Here is a 26,682-nt window from a genome sequence, read left to right on the forward strand (position 1 = left end):
CACACTATCGTAAGATATTTTGCACCTAAATGTGAGTCCAATTGACCATAAGGACATGAACATTACGAATATTAATTTCTTATACGTATTATATTTGTTTCATCTTAGGAAAAGAGCAGAAGGTTTGTTTTCATAATGTTATAAATAAAATAGGAATATTTATTGAAAAATAAGTAACTTTTACTGTGTATTGAATCAAAATTATCATATATAATATAACTATTCTGTCAAGGTTTCACTGTTATTAGGGCAAAAAATAATTTTGTATTGTAATATGTACTTTGTTATGCAACCATAATATTGTAGGTACAGCATGCTAAGGCAAATAAATGTGAAAACTTTATGACAAAGGTAAATCATTGTAGTATATCTAAAATGATTTTTTTCCTATTTAGTACAAATATGGCCACCAGAAGGGTCATGATATATTTTCCCACCAAGACTGAGAAAGTAAAAAAATATTAAATTACCTTCTGCTTTATGTTGGTTCAAGCCAAACTAATGTACAAAATAACTTTTCAGGCCTGTAGAACAAATTCAGTGATTAAAGGTTTAAACTCGAAGTTCTTGTTAAGAATTATGCGCTCTATTTGTGCATTTTCTGAAGTATCATATAGAAATTCATTCTGCTCAATGGTAAATATTTAAATTCAACAACGTGAAACCTTATTGTATTTCTTCACAGTCATTTCCTCTTATTTCTTTCACAGATAGTCTGCGTAAGTACTCTACTAATTGTATAATATGAAGATTCCTTATATAAATGCCTTTTTTTTTACAAACTGTAATATATTTACGAGACTTTATAAGTAAAAGTATGATTTTTTCTCTTTGATTCTATAAGCTTTGTATTTAAACTTACCTTGTTCCCGAGAAATGCAAGCCATTCCCTTCAAATCGCATGGATTATACTTCCCTACGAAAAAAAATATTAAAGAAATAATGTTTAAGACCTTTTTGATTCTGAGACTACTAGAGTGTAAAGGAATATAATATGAAATGAAATCGAACTCACAGCAACACACGCATATAAAATTAAATTGATTACATTATTTTGTGTTACTTTTGAAGTTCGTAATTCTTTGAAACTTACGATTCATTTTGCAGAAATTAAAAATACACTTTCCACTTCACACTGTATCTTTAACAGCATAAACACAAGAAGTTTAAACAAGGCTGGCGACAAGAATTGTGTCATAAAGTACCAGAGACAACCTTGTGTCCTTATAAGTATATGCATAGTATAGCATATATATAATGCTATCATTGCATAATTGGATTCGGACTTATGGGAATTATAAATTTGATTGTAGTGACGACACCAAAAGTGCATTAGCAGCTCCAATTCTACCTTTCCTGCAATAGTAGGTAACCCAAACAACAGCCTCGCTTAGATGGTTGAGAACAATGAACGCGTTGGACCAAATCTCAATTTTTTTTACAAATATATCGGTGTGACAAACTCCAAATAATAAATAAAATAAATTATTTAGAATAACCATTTTATTGTCGTGAGGGCAATGTGTGACAAAGGTTACAAAATGATCTTACTTAAGCAGTTCAATAAGATGAATGGTAAAAAATTGAGATACTAGGAAAGCAGCTTCTCTCCTTTTTCCCAAAAAAACTCATAAAAAAGGTGAATAATGTAAAGGTTTAAGACAAAAGCCTAACAGCACGAAAACAAACATCCACAGGAAACGGAGAGAGAGACTAACAGAATAAGAAACGCCAGTGGCTTACCTGACTAGCGGGACTCTCATGCAAGATACAGAGTGGGGATCGTAGTTGTAAACCTGCGCGTTATAATAATAATAATAATAATAATAATAATAATAATAATAATAATAATAATTATTATTATTATTATTATTATTATTATTATTATTATTATTATTAAAAACTAGTTTCCTTTTAAATCTATCACCCTGTTTAAGAGCATGCCTGCATGTAGTGATCATGTCTGCAATTTTGTCAATGAGCGGTCCTAAAGGAAAAAAAGGAACGAAAAGTGTACGAGAGAGAGGCACAAAAAAACTTTCTGATGATTAATTCTTGCTCATAGTTTGAAGTACTTGCTTTGGCCATATGCTTTTTGCTTCAATTTTTTGTTCCTCCTAAGAAATTTTAGCATATAGTATTGGAATTTGCAAGTTGATTTATTTGTATTCCAGTTCGCAATAATAAAGACATTTTCATTAGAAGACATTATTGTTAAAATTATGTATTATTTTTTCTTACATCGCAAGTCTTATTGGCTCCCTATACCTCGCACACACGAACATTGATATCGAACATTTAGAATCTTCATATATCGATGTCGATATATTTGCGATATCGAATGTTTTTTAACCGACCGGGGTTTCAAGGTAATCGGTACCCAAAGTGCAAAGTTTGACAACTCTAAAATCTCGAGAGCTTATTCACAGATATATTACAAATTATGTTGTTATTTCTTAATTACAAACAACGTTTCGTTTGACTATTCGTGGAGAATTACGGGCATTATACACTCCGTATTAAAAAGTTGCGACAGCTAACGTTTTGCATCTATTCCATGTAATATATACCTTGTTATCCCATGATCATGTCTTGTAAAGAGCAGGTTCGAAAATCTGTCTTCAACAGTGGGAGACGTGTATGACCATTCCCATATTTTTAACGCGATGTTCAAAATATTTATGAAGTTGAAAACAAAACTGTGGAGGGTCAGGGAATCAGAATTGTTTACAACATCAGTAGGCGGGCAGGGTTGGGGCTTATTCTGGGGCGGGGGAAAAGATTCATATTACGGTACATGAGTCTGATTTCTGAGGTGAACCTGTTCTATATTATGTATCAGGCGATGTAGATGAAGTGGCAGTCTGCCTCAGTTCCACGCAAAAAGAGTCAGATTATTAGCGGACATTCCCCCAGATCCAAGAATGAGGAGTTATTGTGCTCCTCATCCCCCGGGATTTGCTCCAATGCTAATGAGACATTCTCACTCTCCCATATTAAATCAGCAACATGATCATAATTCTAATTTCAAAATATACATATATTAATATCAATAAAGTGAAAGAATAAAAATGAGACGAAAAGTGACTCATAAGTTGATGTAGGGAGAAACTTAAATGCATCTCAATGAAAAATTGAAATCAATAGATATCTGTTGGATGTACAAAAGTCGGACAAAGAGAGAGAAAAGAAAATAGAAGAAGAAAAATGTAATACAAAAAATATTGGATTTAAACATTGTAAGAAAGGAACCTAACGTTATAAAGTTACCGTTTCCAGAAATCCAACAATAATACAAAAATAATGTTTTTTTTATTTTTGGAGACTATGGGGATATACAGAGAATGTGTGAAAACTTAACTATGCCACTTTCAAAATACTCACAAGGAAGGGTCACTCAGTGGCTCCGCTGAGATCCGAACGAGACAATTGTGTTTCCATTTGATATGTTATAACTAGATGAATTCCCAAGTTATACGTGCCACCGAGCGGAATATCGTCAGTTACAACATATTTTGTAATGTAAGAACTACAAAAAATTTACCTGGCATAATAGTTTGAACCGAGTCATTTCTTCGAAAATGGTTGGGTCAGTGGAAAACTTGGCCAACACGTATCCCATCATTTTCAACGACAAACATTTTTGGGGAAAAACTTTGTCCCAGGGTCCCCAGCAGGGTCCCAGACGGGGTCCAACTCAAAATTTTCAAATGGCAAGGAGGGTTAAGTGGCACATCATTTGAAAGCTGTTGTAAAATGAAAGAAAATGCAGCAAGTCTCGACTCTCTACAACAACCCTGTGCAAAATGGCGATGTGTCAAAGTGTAAACGAAAACTTAATTGAAAAGTCCATGGTCACCCCTATAAATCGGAAACGGTAAGACAAATGTGAAAACAGGAAAGGATGTGTTGCATTATTTTCAAAGTACAACGATTAAAGTGAAAACGTCTTGTCCCATGGTCCCCACATGGTCCCAGGTGGGATCCAACTAAAAAGTTTCAAATGGCAAGAGAGGTAGAACATCGTTTGAAAGCTGTTGTTAAGTGAAAGAAGACGAAGCGCATCTCGACTTTCTACGACAACCCTGTCCATTCAAGGTGGCAATAGATTTTCAATTAAGCTTGTCGTTGAAAATGATGAGATACGTGTTGGCCGAGTTTTCCATTTACCCAACCGTTTTCGAGCAAATGACTCGATTCAAACTATTCTGCCAGCTTTGTAGCTTTTATATTACAAAATATGTTGTAACTCACGACATTCCGCCCGGTGGCACGTATAACTTTGGGATTCGTCTAATTGTAACATATCAAGTACAAACACAATTGTCTCGTTCGGTTTTCAGCGGAGCCACTGCGTGACCCTTCCTTGTCAGTTGGTGGTCAAATGAAATACTCAATTTACAGTGAAACTGTAGCGTTCTGAGGCATATATAAGATCATGCCAATAATTCAACACACACCCTTTCTTTCAGAGTAATACGGTTGCAAATTACTAGCACTAAGTTTTTATAAACATGTTGTCCACCATGTGGATCGCCAACCATGCACAGTAGGTGTACTTTGTGTAGCCAAATGCATCATATGTGGTTCGTGGGGCTTGCATCCCTGTTCTCGAAGGCGTGTGAATCACCAGTTATGGGCAAACCTATAAGGTTTAGATAGTGAAATATATTGGAGCGAATCAGAATGACATTCAGTTTCTTGGTTTCCGACTTTTGATGAATTTTGTAAATAAATTAATTGATCATTATGATATATATTGTCCTCCAATACAACTGGTCCCACTGTACTCTACGCAATTTCGATCTGGCACTCAACATGTTAAACGTACTGATCCGAAATACATTATAATAACCTTAGTGGGTAAAGAAAGTTATACCTCAAATTCCTGAGGACTAATTCAAACGGAAGAAAAAAGAAATGAAAAGAAGAAAAATAAATGATTTAGTGCTATTTAGGACCATCACTGGATCGACGACTAAAATCCGTGCAGACACAATGATTCAAGTGATACTCGGTAACCCACAGGAAGAAAGGATATTTTCCATATTTCCTTGGCATAACGTGTGTATTGCTAGTTTAGCATGAAAAGTCACTCTTCGATTCTTCACGATCATTTTGTAAAAAGAATAACGTTTGGCTTGAACATGATCTGAACCTGTTTTGAAGATATACTACTTGTAAGTCCAGGACATTACTCCTACAGAATCCTGCCACCTAAAACTGCAACTCAGGTCTTCTATTTTGAACAACCTGGCTTCTTCCTGTAAGATGATTTGCACCAATGTGAACTCCGAAATTCATTTATTCACGACCTGAAGACAAATTAATGCCCACTGATAAACGAAAGAACATATAATCCAGGAAAAATTAAATAAACAAGAACATACTATGGAATAATTTGCCCGTGCTTGTTCAAAAGTAGGCTAATAATAATAATAATATTTATAATAATAATAATAATTATAATAATAATAATAATAAGAAGAAGAAGAAGAAGAAGAAGAAATATTCATCCTCAATGTATAATTGACACTTCAGCAAATAATAATAGCAATATATTTCTATACGTGCGTTACCACGTATAGGTACGTTACACGAAAACAATCTAGCGAAAATTCTTTGAAGGTTAGGCATTTGTCCAATTTTTTCTTCCGTTTTCAGAAAATCCAGTCACGTGGTGTTTATCATCATGAAGTCCATGTGTGGCATGAGAAGCGAACTGTCTTATGTATATATAAAAGTCGGGAGCAGTACTACACATGTAGTTGTCGAATAAGTTGTGTGCAGCGTTACAAAAATATTTACTCAGGTCTTGGTGCGCGTCGACATGGGTTCAACTTTGTTGGGGACTATAGGACACAGTGGTTCCTAACATATTTCAGACAAAATTGTAAGTCCCATCTCTAAGAGCTCAGCTGTTAGGTTTAGTCTTTCCTAGTAATTATTATTGATAACGTTTAGCACCAATAATAGCTTTGTCCTTGCGTATTGCTTTTGTCTTTTTTAAATTTTAAGAATGTATTCAAATAAATGCCACAATAATTACTTTTATTTTGAACGTCAACGCCAATTACAATTGTAAAGAACAACAATTTAACGTTCCGACGTAGCTGCAAAAATTAAGAAACGAAAGTTCAAGTTTCGAGGTTCGAACCCATACTCATGGAAATTCAAAGTATTACAATCACTTGTCTGAAACCGCTTGAAAATTGGGATTTCGCTTAATAACAGTCAATATATTCAAGTTAGGTACTGCTCCTAGTAAAACAAGTTTATGTTCATTTTGCTTTCCTAACTTCAGAGAAGTTGATCATTTTAGCCCGACCTTTATGTTTAGGTTAGACTTTTTCAATAAGTCATGAAGAGCGGCCCGTTATCAAGTCTGGAATATACACAGGTGCAAAAAGGGAGAGTGTGTGTGTAAGAGGAAGAAGGAATCATTGAGAGGTAATGATGAGTGGAGAGGGAGATGAACAAACAGATTCGAATCTAATCTAATATAAATAAAATAAAGAGTTAGTTTGTGTGTATCACTGTCTTTTATCTGTGTCTCGGCTGGGGACCAGTCGAGTGCACCGAGAGTTTCCAACTTTTTCCAGGTCCTAGACCAAAACGAAGAGCTCTTTTAAAAATTTAAACCAGGTCTCAGGGAGGCGTTTACCGAGATATGTAAACGTATTAGAAAGCGACCGATATTAATCTCAAATTCATATATTTCGCGCTCGCTGAGGTCATTGCTGAAACTCCGATCGCATTAACTTTCAAATTCACACCATTCGGCAGCCGGTCGGGTAGCACCGGGGGGATACCAAGACATGTAAGAATAATCCTAAGTGATTGATATTAGTGTCAATTCCATAGTTTTGATGGTCGTTGAGATCAAGGGTGACTCTTCTATATACGATGACTTTCAAATTCAGCTACCACATTATGCGGGCCGGTGGTCACCCACGGGAGTTACCGGGACATGTGAAAATGATACGAAATTACGGACATCAGTTTCACTGAGTTGAATGGTGATACCCCCAAAGGCGTTGACTTCTTAATGGAGCCCTCATTGGCTGGGGACAGAGGTGCTTTTTAATTCGAACCAGGGCGTTTCAGGGACCGTTTAACTAAATATGTTAAAATAGTAGAAAATTACTTATATTTTTCCTTTCCTTCTTCAGTTTGTTTACAAAGATATTTCATCTGCTCCATGTGAAGGATGAGTATTTCAGCTATTACGTGATAAATAAACGTTATCAAAGACAGAAAGTGACAAAGACGTATGAAAAAATGCACACTAAATGCTCATTATGATAATGAACGTATAGAGTGTTTATTCGGATGTTTCCCAGTGATCGCTTAGCACGCAAACCATCACGACATTTTCAGGTTCTCTGGCATAATGAAGGAAATAATCCTCAAATATTTGCTATAAGGAGGACAGAACTTAGATAAATTGAGACCTACTAAGATTAAACATCATAGCAGCGGGGCTTCCCGCGGAGAGAACCTTTGGAATTTTAACTGTTTGCGATGTTTGTATGTGCGTGTCCCTGTCGTTATAGCTTAGTGGAATAGCGAGGAAAATTAATATAAATCATAGTAATGGAAAGAAGGTAATCAAGTTACTGAGAAACGTTCGGTAGAAAAGGGATATCAAAGCATGCAGTTAAAATACTTTTGTTATCCATTAGTATGGTTTCGAACCCCAAACCTTGCACTTTTGGTTTTTATGTTTTATAGTTGTGTTGGAAATAATTCTTCCTTATCAATTGTAAATAGTACTTACATTCAAAATAAGAGTAATTATTGTGGCATTTATTTGAATATTTTTAAAAAGAACAAACATGTTATTCCTTTTAGTGTTCGTGGAAGAAAAAAGTTAGTAAGTAATATTTCCTTAAATTTATGCAAACATTTATAAGTGAGAAATAGAAATTATGATATAAGCCAAAAATAGAAATCAATAGCAACTTTGGCTCCTACCAAAATTGGATGAACAGAGAAGTGAGGAAGGATAAGTATTTGTAATTAAGATAGTCGTAAATTTTGAAACTGAGATTTCAACAAATTTCTGTTTTCACTTTAATGCATATAGTATTGCAACGTACTTAATTGCTTATTAACTCAGGAATTTACATCTAAATTAAGTTGCTACATAATAATTCTGATAAGAAAACCAGAGTGGTAAGGTGAATTGAAGATTACTCTATGCTTTAGGTAGCAAGAAAAAATATAAACAGTATAACCTAAGTGTGTGGTCGAGTTAATAAATTACATGTTTTTTACGTGGCAGTTTGAGTCCATCTCAATCTTATCATTTTTTTAAAATATTTCAAAAAATATCCTTTTTTTAAAAAAAAATCACAAATTACGTTAGGACAGAAATATTTGCCAAATGGCATTTCTGACGATGTTGCTATCTTCCGTCTCCCTTGTTATCTGGTTTCCAGAGTAGTCCCTAAAGAAACAGATGCTAACAATCTGGTTCAGAACTCGTGTCTTGTTCAAGCGCAAATTGACAGCGATAAAATAAAATAAGTGATATGACCAGCATGAGTAGCCTCAGTGTTTCGGAAATTCGGGTTGAATCTTATTTACTTTTGTACGCAAACTTGAGTACATACGACTGGCAAGCTGATGTTCCATAAGCTTTCGCACACACATAAATAAAATGAGAATATTATCTTGAAGTAATTCCTATTTATTGAATACAGGCATATATATATTGTAAGAATTCAGCAAAATAATATTGTAAGAATATGTTTAAAAAAGGGACTTGAGAGTAGACTAGATAGAATCTATGACCAATTCTCAGTATTACCACTTTCAAAATCATATTTTCAGAAGGTATTAATATATGTTAAAAAGAACAGAAACAAATGGGAAGTAATAAAACATGCGTATATAACCAGAAATGTGGCAAACAAAAATTTAGAAATTAGAGCAACGACTAAATCTATAACTCAACACCAAACATATTACAGAGCATCGAAGATCTATAATGAACTCCCACTCCGAATCAAAGAAGAAAGTAATTTCAAAACATATAAAAGGTTAATTTTACAATGGTTAAAAGAATTAAAAAGTGTTTAAAAAACTATTGTTAGTTAAAAGTAAGAATAAACCTCATTTGTTACGATAAGAAAATAAATAAAACACGAGAATCAGGCTCACACCCAAGCATTTGCTTATGTGAGCCATTTTCTTTTTTATTCTTTGCATAATTTCTTTGCATATATATATATATATATATATATATATATATATATATATATATATATATATATATATAAGAGAGAGAGCAGATGAAAACACTGAGAATACAACTCTTTAGACATTTCTATTATCACATTCACAAAATCACTATTCACTTGTAAGTTGGGCTTTCACTGAGTAATAGGTGCAATGAGTATGGGGATTGGAGAGAGCACTAGCTTCCAAAGAGACTCTGCAACTACAAAAATTATCCACTTTATAAAATTACATAAACGAAATTTCGTCCACTTTTTCAGTGGATACTGTAATTATGATACCTCAAAAAACTTAATACTTATTCCTAGCCATTTACATATTAGCACATAAGTAAGTTCACCTGACGCAAACTATTCGTTTCTCCTTATATTAAAACTAAGCGCCAATTTCCCGCTTCTGCCAATACCTGGGAAAACCCTAGTGTCGTGTCTCTGGTTGGCAGTATCTTTTATTTAAAAAGATAAATGAGATGAAGAAAGTTGGAGGAAACGGCAGAACCCTAAGAAAATCCATGAGCACTTTGTTTGTCCACCACAAAATGCACATGGCGCGAGCTGGGATTAAACCAGGGACCACTAGCACCGGAGGTGAACGCTCTACCGCTGAGCCCACGCAGTGACTTTTAAAATTTAATAAGAGAAATACATAAGTTTGTAATTCCATACTTCATACATTTAAGAATTGTGGTACATTATAGTTGTGGTACATTTAAGAATTCAGGCAACACGTCTTCTAATTTTGTGGAAACGAAAAAAACTAGAGATTGCAATTAAATGAATGTTGCAGACCGACTTTAAAAATTCAGTCCCTAACTGATGTATTTTTCACCTCATTGTTCGATACAAACAGTTTAGTAAAAAGAATGCACATTGGCAATTGTGGAGATTAACCTTTCTATCTGCAATTTACACAGACAGTTAGCAATGTTGGCGCGATTATTGAGATAACAAAGCATCAGTGTCTGAGACTGCAACTATCGATGTGCACCTACTTTTAATGTAACAATTTGATGTCTAAAAAGATTTCTAAGCGTTAATAAAATTATTGATATGAATAGTATATACAAAATAGTTCAAGTAGCGAAAAACATGAGTTGGTAACTTCAGTCAAGAAAAGAAAAGAAAGGATGCTTCTCCGAAGCACTTTGCTAATGAGATAAGCGTTTCGTACAGTAAAGAGTTATTTCTTTGTATTATTGACGACGCCAGTAAGTCTGGAGAAAATCTACACGCAAATAAGAACGATGTTTTTCACCAGCTCGAAAGTGTTCAGAGCGAAGCAAGAAAAATAATTTTTACCTTCACATGAATAATATAATAATTATATATGTTGCTTAAAGTTTGGAGTAAATACACTGTTTTTTTTTCAATAAGTGCGGGGTGAAAGCCGTGCCGATGGTTATATGGATTCCATTATCAATTATGTAATTTCGTTTAATGTAGAATTGCATACGTAAAAGGCAATTGAAAGGTTTATCATTCTTTCAATTTTATTTGAATTTGAATCCGAACTCCCTATCAATTTCCTGCTGAGTATTAATTGCTGTGAAGAGTAACAGAAAATATTATGGCGATTGTGATCCAGTCGTTTATTAATGCCGAGGAATGTTAGACATGTTATTAATCGGATAAAGAGCCGTTATCAAGGCTAACAAATATATTCCAGAAGATTTGCAAAGGTTTTAATCCCTATATTAAGGAAACTATGCCTTCTTAAAGGGAAGATTAGAACTCAGAACACCTTGATTAAAAGTACAGTGCCTTTCCCCTATTCCATGGCAGCTCCCTTAAGATTCACTGCAGAGAAGTATATTGTGCTTGCAGTGTTTAGGAAAAATGCATTGGAATAAATTGAAGATAGCATTTTTGAACGAATGTTTACAGTCATGTAAGAGGAGACATTACCAGTGCAGTATCACTTTTTTCTCCTTATTTCTTTCACAAATCAACAGTAAACGTAAATAAACGTACACAGTCTTTTACTTTACTGTTAATATTCAATACAATATTTCGCAATACAATCTTATGTTTTTGTTGTTTCTATTCTTTCTTCATCTTCAGCGTTCACCAGGGGAAAATAGGCTTTGGAAAGTTGACTTCGGGGCCATCTTTCGCGAGGTAGTAATTCACATTCAAAGTAATAATAATATTAGAAACTGGGAGAGTGTAATATTCAGAAATAGAGGACAAAAATAATCTTAAAATTTCCAACTCGCCACATATATGATACAACGTGTTATAAAATGATGGCATAGTACAGTTAGGAGCATCTACACCTCATGTGAAAAGAGTCCAGAGTTAAATTCCCGCTGAAATATTTTCATCTGTTTGCTTTAACCAAGAAAGTAGCCATTTGCAATTACAAGTAAAATATTATTAATGTATATAATTATTATAATGCATAAAACAAAAGAAATATTCAAGTCAGTTTTAAAACCTTGCAGTGGTCCAAGTTATCTAGCAACAAAATGTAACCTATTCCTTAAATATATTGATATTACGAGTTACAGTATGGTTAATACAGTCGTTGTGTAAAAATATTCTTGACGCTTCGTCGATATATATATATATATATATATATATATATATATATGTATATATATATATATATATATATATATATATATATATTCACATCTGCTAACGATTATAACATCAAACACTATTCGATGCTTTCTTGCACCCACTGGAAAACGTGAAGTATATTAATATTTATTTGCATATATTGTTATTGTAGACTGTTTCCATAATGCCCACCGACTTCGATTTTACATAATTTGAGAAATAAATTTCACTTTTTATTTTGTGGTCAATTTGAAGGCATTTTGTTATACTACCATTAAGAAACTCATATGCATCATATTACGAATCAATCATTATGGAACAATTCCATCTGTTAGGCGCAGCAGTCGTACAAATCTTTGAAAACTTCATTTACAACTTTTTTTCTTTTTCTTTTTTAATTGATTTTGTGAGTAAGAGTGCATTCAGTATAAAGGTACAACAAGATTTTCTCTCTCTCTCTCTGTCTCTGTGTGTGTGTGTTTCTAGTTTACGGCGTAAGCGTATGGATACTACCAGGTATACTTTCCTGTGCACATATGCTAGTGTGTGTGTGTGTGTTTGGCAGGGGTATATTCCCGCAATGGAAGTTTCCTTCTTTAACAATTTCTTTTAAAGATATCGCCCCAAGGGAAGTATTGTTCGACACTGGCACCTTATCTCCTTACGACGTATTCCAAAACACTACAGGAACACTAATACAGAAATACTGAGGACAATTAAAATTCCGACCTTGCTCTTCAGAGGAATTCGAACCCTTAGTGGATGCGCCACATGATCAGCACCCTCATTACCTGTGTCCTCAATTTGCCATATACTCCTCCTATAACTATAAGAAAACAAACTACTAGTTATGGAAAATAAACATAGAACTGTCTATTTCCACACGTGTTGGTACAACTTAAAGAATGTGAAATTAATTTCTGTGGTCTTTTCCTCTTTGGAAAGTATAAGTTATTAAAGACGAAATGTAATGTAAGTCGGGACCATCCCTGCAAGTTATGACCAGCGTCGTAACTTCTGAGGAGAGCTTTGGTGTGGGAGACCTGCGTTCAATTCGCTGCGGGAGCTCATGTGGTTAGGATTTCACTTTAATCAGTAGGTCCACGTGTCATATAGCCTCGCTGCTGAGCGGGACGTTAAACTCAAATCTTTTCTGGGGGGCAAAAATTAATAAGCTTTTTTGGTCCCCTAAAAAAAGTTGATTTCTAATTATTGGGCCCTCTCTCTCCAACTTTCTCTTAATCTTAATGGGCACACCGGAGCCTGTGAGCCCTCCTGCACGGCAAGGTCTGCGGTTCTATTAGTTATTCCCTGGGCCCATTACATGCATGGCACAATTATTAAGGGGCAATATTGATACATCTCAAATCCATACGAATAAATATTACTTAAATGGGTCCACGATTCATTTTTGTTCTACTTACCTTTTGTGTGCTGTTTTGTTTATGTAATGTAGCGACCCGCTTTGATGCGTCATTTCTAATTTCATGTTTCTATCGTATATAGAGTAAGAAATTTTGTCTGAAAATGGGTCCCCTCGAACGTCGGGAATCTTCTCTGGGGGGCAGTTACCCCCTCCACAAGTTACGGCTCTGCCGAGGACGTAGGCTCAACTGAAGATCATTTCGTGATACTTTCTTCATTGAGCAACGTGTATATAACTTGTTATTGAGTTAAACAAGGAAATCTGGAGTAAGTCATTAAGACACTCACACAAGTTTCTTATATTTTCTTATTTATCTTTTTATTTATATATTTTTTGTTATATTTGAGTATTTTGATTATATTCTTTCCATGAAACGATTTAACTAGGTGTTATTTTGGGAGAAAATTTAACTGGTGCGTTGGATGGTTGGTTAGCGTATTTAAGCTATGTTTTGTGGACCCGGGTTCCAGTCCCGACCGGTCTGAAGCTTTTTGAAATTTTCTTGTTTCAATTTCAATTTCAATTCATACTCTGTGTGATAAGCAAGACTTTCTCTCCACCAGAAAGAAGAATATGTTGGAACGAGGATAATTGGAAAAGGTCTGTCAATGGAGGCAATCATTTACAAAGTTATCTCCAGCAGTTGTTCTGGATTTGATATTTTCAGCTATTTTCTAGCATTTCATATGTGATCAGTGTTTTTATTTCTTTGATTATACAGTATACAATGAAGAAAATCATTTCATACACACCAATATTGAGATTAACAATATTGAGATTATTGAGATTATGATGTTGATTGGACAACACATTCTGAACCAGAGAGATTGATCTCAGAATGGTGAAATGTTTCGTGCGTCATCTACTCACAATTGTACTTCCGTACAGACTTGACTCAGGGCTACCAACTGCTCTCAGTGCCGAGAAAAGTTACGTGTAAGTCGGGCTGCATCTGTCTAGGCGTTCTCACAACTGCAAATTACCTGGACACCAAATAATGAAATTAGAGTGCTTAGAGGGGGAATTACTTTTGTGGTTGGCTGAACAACGAGCTTTTGCCTAAAATTTCGTACACTGTTGAATTCATTCTCTCATTGAGCATCACCACAAATATTCATGTTACATCTGTAACAGTTACAAGATCTAAAATTGCTTGAAGAATTAAACATCGTTTTTGATTAATTCTGAGATTTTACTTCTTACTATTGCTATTAAAATTAGACTCGTTTGTTTTTTTCTATTATTATAAGAAAGTGTGTTTCTTCTTACACTACTAATAGTATCTCTCTTAACATTTATATTTCGGACAGTCCATTGATTAAGGTGGTTTCTTTTTGAAATATGATGTACCATCATTTGGTTTTCAGAGTTTTAGACAAGTAGATGATTAAAGTCAATGCATTAAGAATATCTAAGTATTTGTTGTAATTTGAAAGGTAGGAGAATAAGTATAGAGGATATGATACGGGATTCCATTTAGAAAGATTAAATGGAGAGCTACATTTCAATGAATTATTGTTATTCCTTGATTTGAAGTTACTTGCTAATAAATTTCTTATTCTTGCTTTCGGACAAGATTAGAGTAAATCTAACGAGGAGCAAGGATATTAATGGAGGTAACAATCTAAGTGTCAAAAACAAAGATGGGTCTCTGTTCATTTTATTTTGATAGTTTGTCCAACGTGTGTGTTAATTGCAAATGTGGGTTGTTCTTTTTCGCATGTTGTTTGTTCTTTATACGATTTTGGAATTGGAATTTATAATATTATTTGCAATGATAATCCATTCAAAGAAAGGTTGCTAGTCTAGAACTTAATGCCTCTGAAGTAATAAATTTAAATGTTTCCCCTTCATTACTTGATTTGGTGACTTGCCCATTTCTATCTATTGGAGAATTTGTCTCTAATTTTGATTTAAGGATGGAGCTTAAATATAAAAGTGTTTCACAATGCGTAGCACACGAACAATAAATTACGCTAGGATTCTCCCTTGTCATATATCTGTTAAACAATTCCTAGTACGTTAATATTTGGAAAGTATTTGGTCTAGGAATTAATTCGTGCGGTTGGTACGCACACATTGAAGCTGTAGTACAAACACAAAATACATAAATACCTTAAGAAAAATATTGTCCATCGCTAGCCACCACTTTCGCCCATCTGTCAGGCAATGTACGGATTCCGTGGCGAAAGAAGTCCTCATCCTTGGAAGCGATCCAGTCAGAGACCCATGTTTCGATATCTTCTGAAGAAGTAAACCGCTGTCCAATCAAATCGTTGTTCATGCAATCGAACAAGTAGTAGCCCGAAGGAGCAACGTCTGGTGAATACGGCGGGTGGGGTAAAACTTCCCATCCGACATTTTCTAAATAGGTTTTGACCGGTTTTGCGACATGTGGGCGAGCGTTATCATGTTGAACAATAAGTTTATCATGTTTGTTCTCCCATTCTGGTCGTGTTCTGACCAGAGCTTGCTTCAAACGCATTAATTGTCGTCGATAACGTTCTCCATTCATAGTTTCACCCGGTTGCAGCAGCTCATAGTACACCACATCTTTCATATTCCACCATATGCACAGCATAACCTTTGCACAGTGAATATCTCGTTTTGGTTGTGATGGACCTGGTTCACCTGGTTTCACCCAGGCCTTTTTTCGTTTAGGGTTCTCGTAATGGATCCACTTCTCATCACCCGTAATAATTCGATGCAGAAACCCCTTTCTGCTCTGTCGTTGAAGCAGCAATTCGCAAATGGTTTTTCGTCTTTCAACGTCTCTGTCTTTCAATTCATATGGAACCCAATGTGGCATCTTTTGAATCATTCCCATGGCTTTCAAGCGTTTGGAGACTGTTGTTTGATCAACGCCTAATGCTGCTGCAAGTTGTTCCTGCGTTTGACACGAATCCTGCTCGAGCAATGCTGTCGATTCTTCGTCTTGAAATTTTTTTGGCTGTCCAGGTCGCTCTTGGTCTGCCAAGCCGAAATCACCACTTCTAAACCGTGCAAACTACTTCTGACACGTTCGCTCAGCTAGAGCATGGTCACCATACACTTCCACCAAAATACGATGACTTTCAGTCGCACTTTTCTGCATGTTAAAGTAATGCAGCAGGACACCCCGCAAAAACACTTTATCAGGCACAAATTGCGCCATGTTCACTTAACTACAAACTGGTGTTGTTCACGCTTTAATCCACTGCCCTATACTACGAACGATACGCGATGACAGGGGTTTGCAACACATGTGTGGATACACGGAACTGTGGGACGCTCCGTTCGTTGCGCCATCTCTTGTCCACCCGCACGAATTAATTCCTAGACCAAATAGAAAGCTTTATGCCCCACAATTGCTTGCACGTTTAGGAGACGAGGATATTTATTTAAACATTACAAATCTTGACTTCACTTTTCATTTTACGGTTTTTCGAGTACATTGTGATAGCTATGACCCTCATAGCGAAGGAATTAATCTTTGAGATCAGAACTTATCACGGGAGAATACAGCTGGCCTAATTTTTACCTAAATTACAGAGTTCGAAGGGAAGAGTAGTTCAGTAGATTAAGATAAATTTTCTTTAGGAAATTTCGTTATAAATTTCCAAATATTTGTTGACTGTGGAATTATTAAATAGATTACCTCACGAGTGAATTTATTCAGCATTTCTTGGAGAGATTCGAAATTCGTCAGCAGAAGAATTGCATGAATTGTAATTTTTGTAATAAAGATACTGATTGGATTTGTGTGTTATTTATTACATCATTATGTTATATTTTTGAACTTGTGCTTTTCACTGGCATATCAATCGGTTAATTCGAAACCTCATCTCCCTTATGGTTCTCTATGCGTAATCTCCTTCCAAGGATAGATTAGATTAATGAGTTGTTCACTTCGTAAGGTTTCTAAAGGCTGTTTTACAAGGATTGCATTTCTGAAATGAAATTTTGTACTATTTAAGGATTGTGACATGGAAGTTCAAATGAGACATCCGATTTGATCCGGCAGGGATAGTTTACGAGGAATTCAAGCGTTCATGTACTATATATGAATATATATATTCATATACATGCCAAACACAGCATATGGTGAAAAAAGGGAATTTGGAAAGTAAGACCTTGCGACATTGATAGCTTTCATTTTTCAGAGGTTGGCAAAACTTCCCCGACAGTGTTTTGTTGTTGCAATGTGATGTTGGGAGTAGTTTGTGAGTTAAACTGAGCGTGGGAATCTGGTATTTTAGTGGACGTTAGTACTACTTAGTGATGTAAACTGAATGCTGTGGATTCATTTTGTATGTGTTTAAGTGAAGTAGAAAAACTTCACTCGCACTCGTGGTTGTAAGTACGCAGCTAACAACTTCTGTTATGTTTGTTTCGAGTTCACCTTCGTGAGGAACAGGAAGAAAAACACACCCATCATCAAGAGAGCATATAAACAGTAGTTATGCGTCCTAGCTGGTCATCTAATATCTGTTGTTCTACATGTTATTGTAAATTAATTTAGTGGTGGCAAGGAAAGAATGTTTCATTATTTGCTGTACCGATGGTTTGGAGGAAACCAAGGGACCATTTGACAGACTGTTATTCCTGCTTAACCAAAATTCAGGAATTCTCGAACAGCAAATCAAAAAAAAAAACGTATAGTATATCCGGATATGCCGTAAGCAAGACGACCTGTGGCACATTCTGAAACTATCCGTTCCTTCAAGGCCCACAGATATAGAAGAGATGAGTGATAATGAAGAAAGTAGCACTACAGAACTTACATCTTCTCCGGAAAAAAGAAGGGTTGCCCCGTACCAAGGCACGAGTACGCCCAAGCCACGTGTATTACAGCAGGATGATTTAAATGATTTAGTGCGAGACTTAGGACTCAATAAACAGAAATCAGAATTTTTAGGCTCCAGTTTACAGGAACATAACCTTCTCCACGAAACAACCAACATAACCTTCAGGAACAGAGAACGCGCTTTTGTGTCTTATTTTGCCAGTGATAGTTCCGTGAAATTCTCCAATGATGTTCATTTATTAATGACAGCCTTGCACATAACATATGATCCTGGTGAATGGAGATTACTTTGGATGCTTCGAAGAATCGCTTAAAAGGTGTATTGCTGCATATCGGGAATAAACTGCCTTCAAACCCAGTTGCATATGCCACTTTTACCAAAGAGAATTATGAAATTTTCAAAAAGATATTGATCTTAATTTTGTGCAGTGCACATAAGTGAAAATTGTGTTGTGACTTCAAGGTAATAGCATTATTATTAGGGATGCAACAAGGTTACACAAATATGCATGCTTTTGTGTGAATGGGATAGTCGGTAAAAGGAATGGCCTAAACGTAATTGGACAGTTGGTGAAAAGAATGTGCAACGGGACAGTTTTGTAGATCCTAGAAGTGTTCTTGTTCCACCACTACATGTAAAACGTGGACTTATTAAACATCTTGTGAAGGCAATGGATCCCAATGGGCCAGCTTTTGCATAACTTGCTGACGAATTTACACGACTGTCAGCTGCACAAATAGGAGAGGGCGTGTTAGTAGGTCCGCAGATACGAGAATTGCAGAAAGATAGATGTTTTGATGCATGCCCCACAGAGAAAGAAAAGAGCGCATGGATGAGTTTTACGAAAGTAACCCAAAACTTGTTGGGAGAAGACGGGACCCTAAATACAAGGAGATGGTGGATGAAATGCTTGCAGCTTATCAGGATTTAGAGTGCAAAATGTCCTTGAAGGTGCATATGACGGACTCACATCTGGATTATTTCCCCAGTAATTGCTGTGACATTTCCGATGAACACGGAGAAAGATTCCATAAAGATATATTCACCATTGAGAAACGCTGTGAAGGGAAGTTGATGTCCACCATGCTGTCAGATTATTGCTGGTGTATCATTAGAGACAAGAGAGACACTCAGTACAAAAGAAAAAATGTAAACCATTATGTACGGTCGACAGCTGTTACCCATACAAACAATTCTATGTAATGTATACTGTCAAGAATAAATAGTAATGCTTTACAAACACAAACATTACGTGCTGATTGCTCCAAAACTACTCCTGATGGAGAGAAACTACAATTAAATTTGAATTCAGTAGTGAAAATCCTTTCAGAAACACTACTTTGTTGCCCAGAAATAGATTTTTTTATTTTTTCGTAAAACAGTGTCATCTGTGAAGTCCACTACGGTTTCCATTACTTGTATATACAGTCAATTCCATATTTATTTACTATTTAACATGATTATTACGTTTTTAAATTTTGATGTTAACTTTGTAGATATTCCTTGCCATCAATATTACTTGTTAAGAGAGCCTTTTTGGGAGTACCTAATTATAGCGGTACATGGATTTTAGGATTTTTATTTTTGGTGACGGAAACAAAGATTTTTAGAATTAAAATTGAAAAGCTTAAAATACTTGATAATGTTATGTTATGTCATATTAAGCACGGGCATTTTTTTGTTTACGTAAATTGCCACACATGGTTGTATTTATGTTGTGTTGTCATTGAAATCATGGCGAGACGCTAAATCGTCAGATTGTTTGTTTTGTTTTGTTTTGTAAAGATGAAATCGAGTATTGGAATGTCATCAATATGCAATCTAGTTTAACATTGTCACAATTTGAATGTGGCACAACTTTCAGATCAGCAGCGATTGTTAGTCTGGGAATTTGGTCACAATGTAATACGGGTTGAAAAAAATATTTCAACAATAGCTGAGGTAAACACAATTGAACGACATAGCGAATTCCAGCGTCTGGAATTGGTGAACAAAAACCTCTTGTTGGAGAGGATCTGGATCAGAAGTGAATCAGACAGATGAGACACGCATCAGAGCAGAACTAGTAGTCGAGCAGTAGTCTGATACCAATCACGACCATAAGTAGATCAAGGGAGATCTACTCTACATCTGAAGTCCAACTATAACCCGCTAGTTATGGTTGGTCTCTAGTTGACATTCTGTTGGAGGCGACACTCAGACATCAATCCTGTCCAGGAGGTCCAGAGCTGAGGGGTACGAATCATCAATCCAGACTGTCATCAAATAAAGAAGGTATGTGTGCCTCAGCTATGTGTGTGTTCATTGCGATTCAATTTCCAGTCGTTTACGATTTGTGATCTGATTAGTTATGCTACATTTACATTAAACATACACTCATACATCATGACATTGTTTAGACCAATACACTTATGAAACGAATTACCTCTCACTTCACATTAACCTACTAATTCTGGATAATGAGTAGTAGCAACTTCTGAACGTCACTCTTCAGATATCTCCATGCTGTATAGGCACGACGTTAGGCGGTTGTTATGGTGGAGATGCTCTTGGTTCGATCCCTGTGCGTTTCTAAAGGTCTTAGTAATATATCCAACCCTTGTTATGGTAGAGGCACACTTGGTTGGAGTCCCAGCGCGGTTAAAATAAGTTTAAGTAGTTAGTATTATGGTAATGAAAAGTCAAGTTAAATCTTACGTTCACCATTGGTATGATGCGAATTTTTGGTTCGAATCCCGACTGGCTTAAGAATGACTCATATTTTGTTTAAGTTAATAGGTTAACCCTCACCACCCTCCCTCACTCAGTGATTAAGTTTAGTGTAAGTAATTTTAAGAGATAAATATATTGTTAGATGACTGAAAACACAGTGTTAACGAGTTTACAGAAAGCAAGCAAAGGAATTTGAATAGAAGTTAACTATTTATTTAGTGTGAGGACACCTGAAGGACGAAGACAGATAAGTAGTCACGAGTCAGCCGTCGAGCCCGCGAGTCCAAAAATTGTAGTACGAAAGACCAAGTTTTCAATTTCCCGAGTAGCCCGGTGGTGACATCTTTTTCGGAAGACTATCCATCACTTTTAAATATAGACGAACATTTGATAAATAAAGATAAGAACGTAAACATGGAGTCGAATGTTACATCCTATGCTGATGTCAATAAGCTTCCGAAATTCGATCTAAAAAATGACGAGGACATTATTTCTTTTTTCGGTGAATTCGACGACGCATGTCAGATGGCAGGCGTCGCCTAAAACAAAAGAAAAGAATTACTTCTGAGTATATTCAAATTAGTTGAGAGACAGTGGATAAAACTATTTCTTAAGCGTAAAGATTTAGCCGAAATTTCATACAAAGATTTAACGGCCGAAATAGTAGAAGAATTTACAAGATCTAATGTTACTCATGATATAGAAGAATACGCGAACGGTTGCAACAAGAAGACGAAGCAATGCTTATGATATGCTAATTTTATGTGAAAGGTTAGACTAGAATATGTTGGACAAAAAAGTAAATTAGCACAATAGTGAGTGGTCTACACACTTACTATATGGAAAAGGTAGGGACTATGGCCTACTCAAGCTTATATAAATTGGTTGACGATTTACAAAAAAGAGAACGTAATAGGTGTAAAATTGAGAAACGGCTGAAACGTGAAACGGGTAAAGTCACGATAAAGGATTTGGTTAAAAAAATCGACAGGAAGATGAAGACGATGAGAGCGAATCAGAATTAGACCGTGTAATAGTCCGAAAGAATAAAGACGAAAATAATATAAAGCAAGAACCGCAGAGTTTGACACAGCTTGCTGAATTAGAGAAATATCAATTCAGCAATTAGCAAATATCAATTATTAACGAAACATTACTACCACCTAAAGCGAAAGTTATACCAAAGCAAACTAAAATACGTGGAATAACCCAAAATGTTCTTGTAATTAAAATAATAAATTGGCTCTTGTAAAGTTCAAAATTTCAAATCAAACATTCCATCAAAAATTTAGAGTTATTAGAGACTTTCCTTATCAGATGTTGTTAGGAAACGATTTTCTGAAGACTCAGGATTGCCAGATCGATTACGGTAATAGTAAAATATTGATGCAAAGATTTGGAAGACTCCAAAAGAAAACCGAAAACGATCAGGAACCAATATCAGTTTCCGAGAATACTGCAATTAGTATTAAAACTAGTTTAAGACCGAAATGGGCGCTCAGTCATAAAGAAAAATTATTACCAAGAAATAGGACGACCGTTGAAGTGAATTTAGTGAATTCTTGGAATAGAAACGAATACGTATTGGAACCGGATAGGCGACTAGAAAACCAATATAACGTATTAATACTTAGAGCAATTTTGTCTAAGGAAAATCAGAAATTAGAAATTATAAACCCCTCCAATAAAGTTATTATGTTAGCTAAAAATATGAAAATTGGTGATGCTGAAGAATGCATGAGTGAGAGAGAGCTAAGGCAGGAAGGTTTGACAAATCTAGATTAAAATTTGGAGTAAAGACAAACCAGAAATTAAAAGTAAATTAGAAAAATTATGTTTCGATTACGCTGACGTGTTCGCATGGAAGAATAATGATCTAGGTCGTGTGAAAGGTGTAGAGCACAATATAGAATTGGAGACGGAAGTGCATTTCAGAAAACAGCAGTATCCGATCCCCATTGCGCTGAGAGAAATAGTCAAAGAACAGGTCAATATTTTGTTAGAGCAAAATATTATCGAAGAAAGTAACAGTTCATAGAATTCACCTATGCTGTTCGTCAAAAGACCCTCTGGTGCGATCAGAGCTTGTCTCTATTGTCGTCATCTCAATCGTCACGCTAGGTTCCATTCCGTGGCAATACCGCCCATACATCAAATTTTAACGTGTATGAGGGGTTACAAATTTTTCAGCGTATTGGGCATTAAAAGTGCTTATCATCAAGTGGCTGTAAAGAAACACTCTAAGAAATACACGGCACTTAACATCCCAGGCGTTGGCGCATGCCCATACAAAGTGCTGCCCATGGGATACATCCAATCCCCCGCAGTGTACACAAAGACCATGCCTATGACACTTGCTAACGTTAGTCCGTAGGCGGTGTCATATTACATGGATGATGTCTTTGTATACGTTAACGAGCAAGATAAAATGGTGTCGGTGTTGAAGTCCATCTTCCAAAGATTACGTAAATATGGTTTAAAGTTATCTGTTGACAAGTGTCAATTCATGGAGGAGAAAGTTTTGGCACTAGGGCATATTGTAAGTGAAGCAGGATGTGAAATCAGTCCTAAGTTAATTCAGGCGATAAATGCATGCAAACCACCGAAATCTGCTAAGGAATTGAAATCATTTCTAGGTTTAACGAACTATGTTAGAAAATTCTGCAAAGAATATGCAGAAATCGCAGCAATTTTCTAGCCATTGCTTAGAAAATATCACAAGTTCGTTTGGAGAGTTGAATATCAAAAGGGTTTCGAAAAATTGAAAAATGCATTGATAAATGCACCACTTCTTGCACCTTTTCGTGAGAATTTAGAGACACGAGTATATACGGATGCATCGACTAAGTCCATAGGTGCGGTGTTAATGCAAAAACAAGAGAATAATGAATGGACTCCGATCGCGTGCTATAGTAGAGTATTGCGACCTCAGGAGGCAAAAAGACATATAGTAGAACTCGAAAACTTAGCCGTGGTTAGTGTATTCAAAGCTTTTAACTACTCTTTATATAATAAGGAATTTGAATTATTCACGGACTGCTGGTGTATAAAATATCTCCAGACTACACCGAAACTATCACCTAAGCTGTTGAGATACAGCCTTGAAATGGCTCAATACCAATACACAACAGTTCACTGCACTGGCGAGAAAAACCCTAGTGATGTGTTATCACGAAATACCGATATCCAACCTACATCGGAAGATGTTGATTTAGATGCTTTACCCATTAATAAAGAAGACCTAGTAGTAAACATAACCTTTAGTGATGACTTCGATGTGGCGGAACTCCAAAGGAAGGATACGTTTTTTGAACCGACCATGAGTGCTATTGAACATCCAGAAAGAGCAGAGAAGCAGGCACGTTGGTACGTGATCAAGGAAGGAAAACTCTATAGAACGCAGAAGATGGCAAGTGGAACGAAGTTCCTCTTGTGCATTCCATTTGCGTTAAGGAACAACTTTTCAGAAACTTGAATTGATCAATCTACGGTGGAGGTCACTACTCCTACATCAAGTGTTACAAAAGAGCATTAAAATCGATCTATTTTCCCAGCATGAAGAAGTTCTTCCAAGAAAACGTTAGTCAATGTGTGAACTGCCAAATTCAGAAACAGAAAGCTGGTCGAACGCCATTACACCCACAGACATATCCTAGTTACATTCCCTTTCAGTATGTAACGATGGACGAAATCGGACCTTTTAAACGTTCAAAGAATCACTGGAATAAGTATGTTATTGGTTTCGTTGACAGTGCTACGAGGTACGTTATTCTCTAAAGCAGTTCCAGCTATTACCGCCGAAATAATAGATCAGGTAATTTTTTGGAATTAATCAAAATCATGAAATTCCCGAAATGTTATTCATGGATAGACATAGTACTCATCGCAGCAAAGTAATGTAAGAATTAGCAGAACATTTCGGTATGAAGTTAAACTTCGCAAATACCGATGCTCACTATAATATTTGGTACCGCTGAAGGAGCAATAGGATCTATTCAGCAGGTAATGAAGCACTATATTGATTGGGAATTCACAAATTGGGACGAGATTCTTCCATGCATTGTGTTTACAATGAATACTCAAGTTCACGACGGTACGAAGCATTCGCCATACTATGTACTAACAGGGCGTGAACCTAGAACGTTCCTAGAACAAGATCTGGACATTCCCTTTGAGTATGTTGAGAACGAGACGGAAATCCGAGGTGTCAAGGAAGAAAGAAAAATAGCGTACCAAAATCAACGAAAAAGATTTGTCTCAGAAAAAACAAATAGAGAAGAAATTTTCCTAACCTAAGTTTGACATCGGACAGAAAGTTTGCATAAAATTAATTCCAAGAGCTGGAATCCCAGCTTGTTTTGGGGGAAGGTTTAACATCCGAGGCTTTATATTAGAAAGAATGAATAACAGTTCATATAAGGTGAAGTACAAAACCAAGAAGAGTCAAGAGAAAATTGATACTGTGGACATTCGACTACTAAAACCTTTCGTTGGACAGAAGAATGGAGAAAGTGACAATGAGGAGGATGATTCAAGTTCAGACAGTGATAACTAGGAAAAACAGGAAATGTAGGGTGAACCTAATGGTTTCACAGGCTCGAGTACCACGACCGTTTTATGATTGTTGAGGTTAAAAAAATAACAAGTAAATTAATTAAATTATCTAGAAGTTTGAATTATTTTAATAGGTCATCTGTAGACAAAAATACCTTTATCAGTGAACTGCGAGCTGGAGCGCAGTGTAACAACCAAAGTCCGTCCGAAGCCGAAGGAAATGTTGGTTTCCATCAGAAAATCCTGAACTGGTAAACATGTTTTGTTTACAGAAATTAGAGAAAATAGGAATATAGAGTATTTTTTTTTAAAAATTAGAGAATCATAATCTTTTGATATGTGTAGTAAATTATCTAAGGTACATATACAACATAAAAAATTAAATAAAATAGGATTAAATAAATAAATAAATGAGTAAACAGTATAAATAATAGCTAAATAAAAGATTTAAAATTTATGAAAATAATTAAAGTAATGCAGTATTTAGAAGAGAATAAGTAATTTCGGGTTTTAATTATTTACAGTAAACATCATATTGACGAATATAATTTTGGGAATGATAGAGATGACGGTGTGCGTAGCAGAAGATGATTAGCAGCAGATCACTTTGCCAGAGATTTGATTGGCATTATTGCAGGACGCGTATGCTGTGCATTCAGCAAACATGGTCTATACAACTATAAAATTGCATTTACACTTTCAAGAAGCAGTGCCGGTGCATGATAAATGTACCGATGCGTACGATATTTTAAATGAATATGCGACGAAAGAACGAGAATTTAGGAGAAATATTATAAATTTATTGTCTTGCCATTTTTTTACGAAAACGGCAAGACTAGGCGTATTCAGAATTATAGAAGTAAAAGATTTATATTCTCTTGGTTATTAGGTTTGTCATCTATTGGTTTATCAACGTATAATTTGGTTCATAATCAACAATTGTCATCTTCGATAGAAAAACTTGCTAAGCATGAAAACTTACTAACTAATGAAATTAAAAACTTAAAAACTTCCTTTAATAATGAAATTTCTTTGGTGCATGGCATCATAGTAAAAGTACGTTCTGCAAGGGTTTAAAAGTAAAATACATGAATTTTATTGCTATTTACATCAATCTCAACGCAAGATACTTGCGAATTTATTTGCACATTTAGTTCAAAAAAGGATGAATAAAATCATATATAGCATATTAAATAATCAGTTGTCATATTACATACTATCAAATGAAGTCTTAAAAGATTAGTAAATCTTCATGATGTTTTAAAACACACTATTTATCGGTCAGATATTGGAATATTCTACCAGATGTCTAACATATATTTAATGAAGTACCATTATGAAGAAAATAATATCAACTTGTTGTTAAAAACGCCACTCATATACGATAGTAGCA

The sequence above is a fragment of the Thermobia domestica genome, chromosome 7 (assembly GCF_964235325.1).
Source record: "Thermobia domestica chromosome 7, izTheDome1.hap1.1, whole genome shotgun sequence".
NCBI classification, from domain to species: domain Eukaryota; kingdom Metazoa; phylum Arthropoda; class Insecta; order Zygentoma; family Lepismatidae; genus Thermobia; species Thermobia domestica.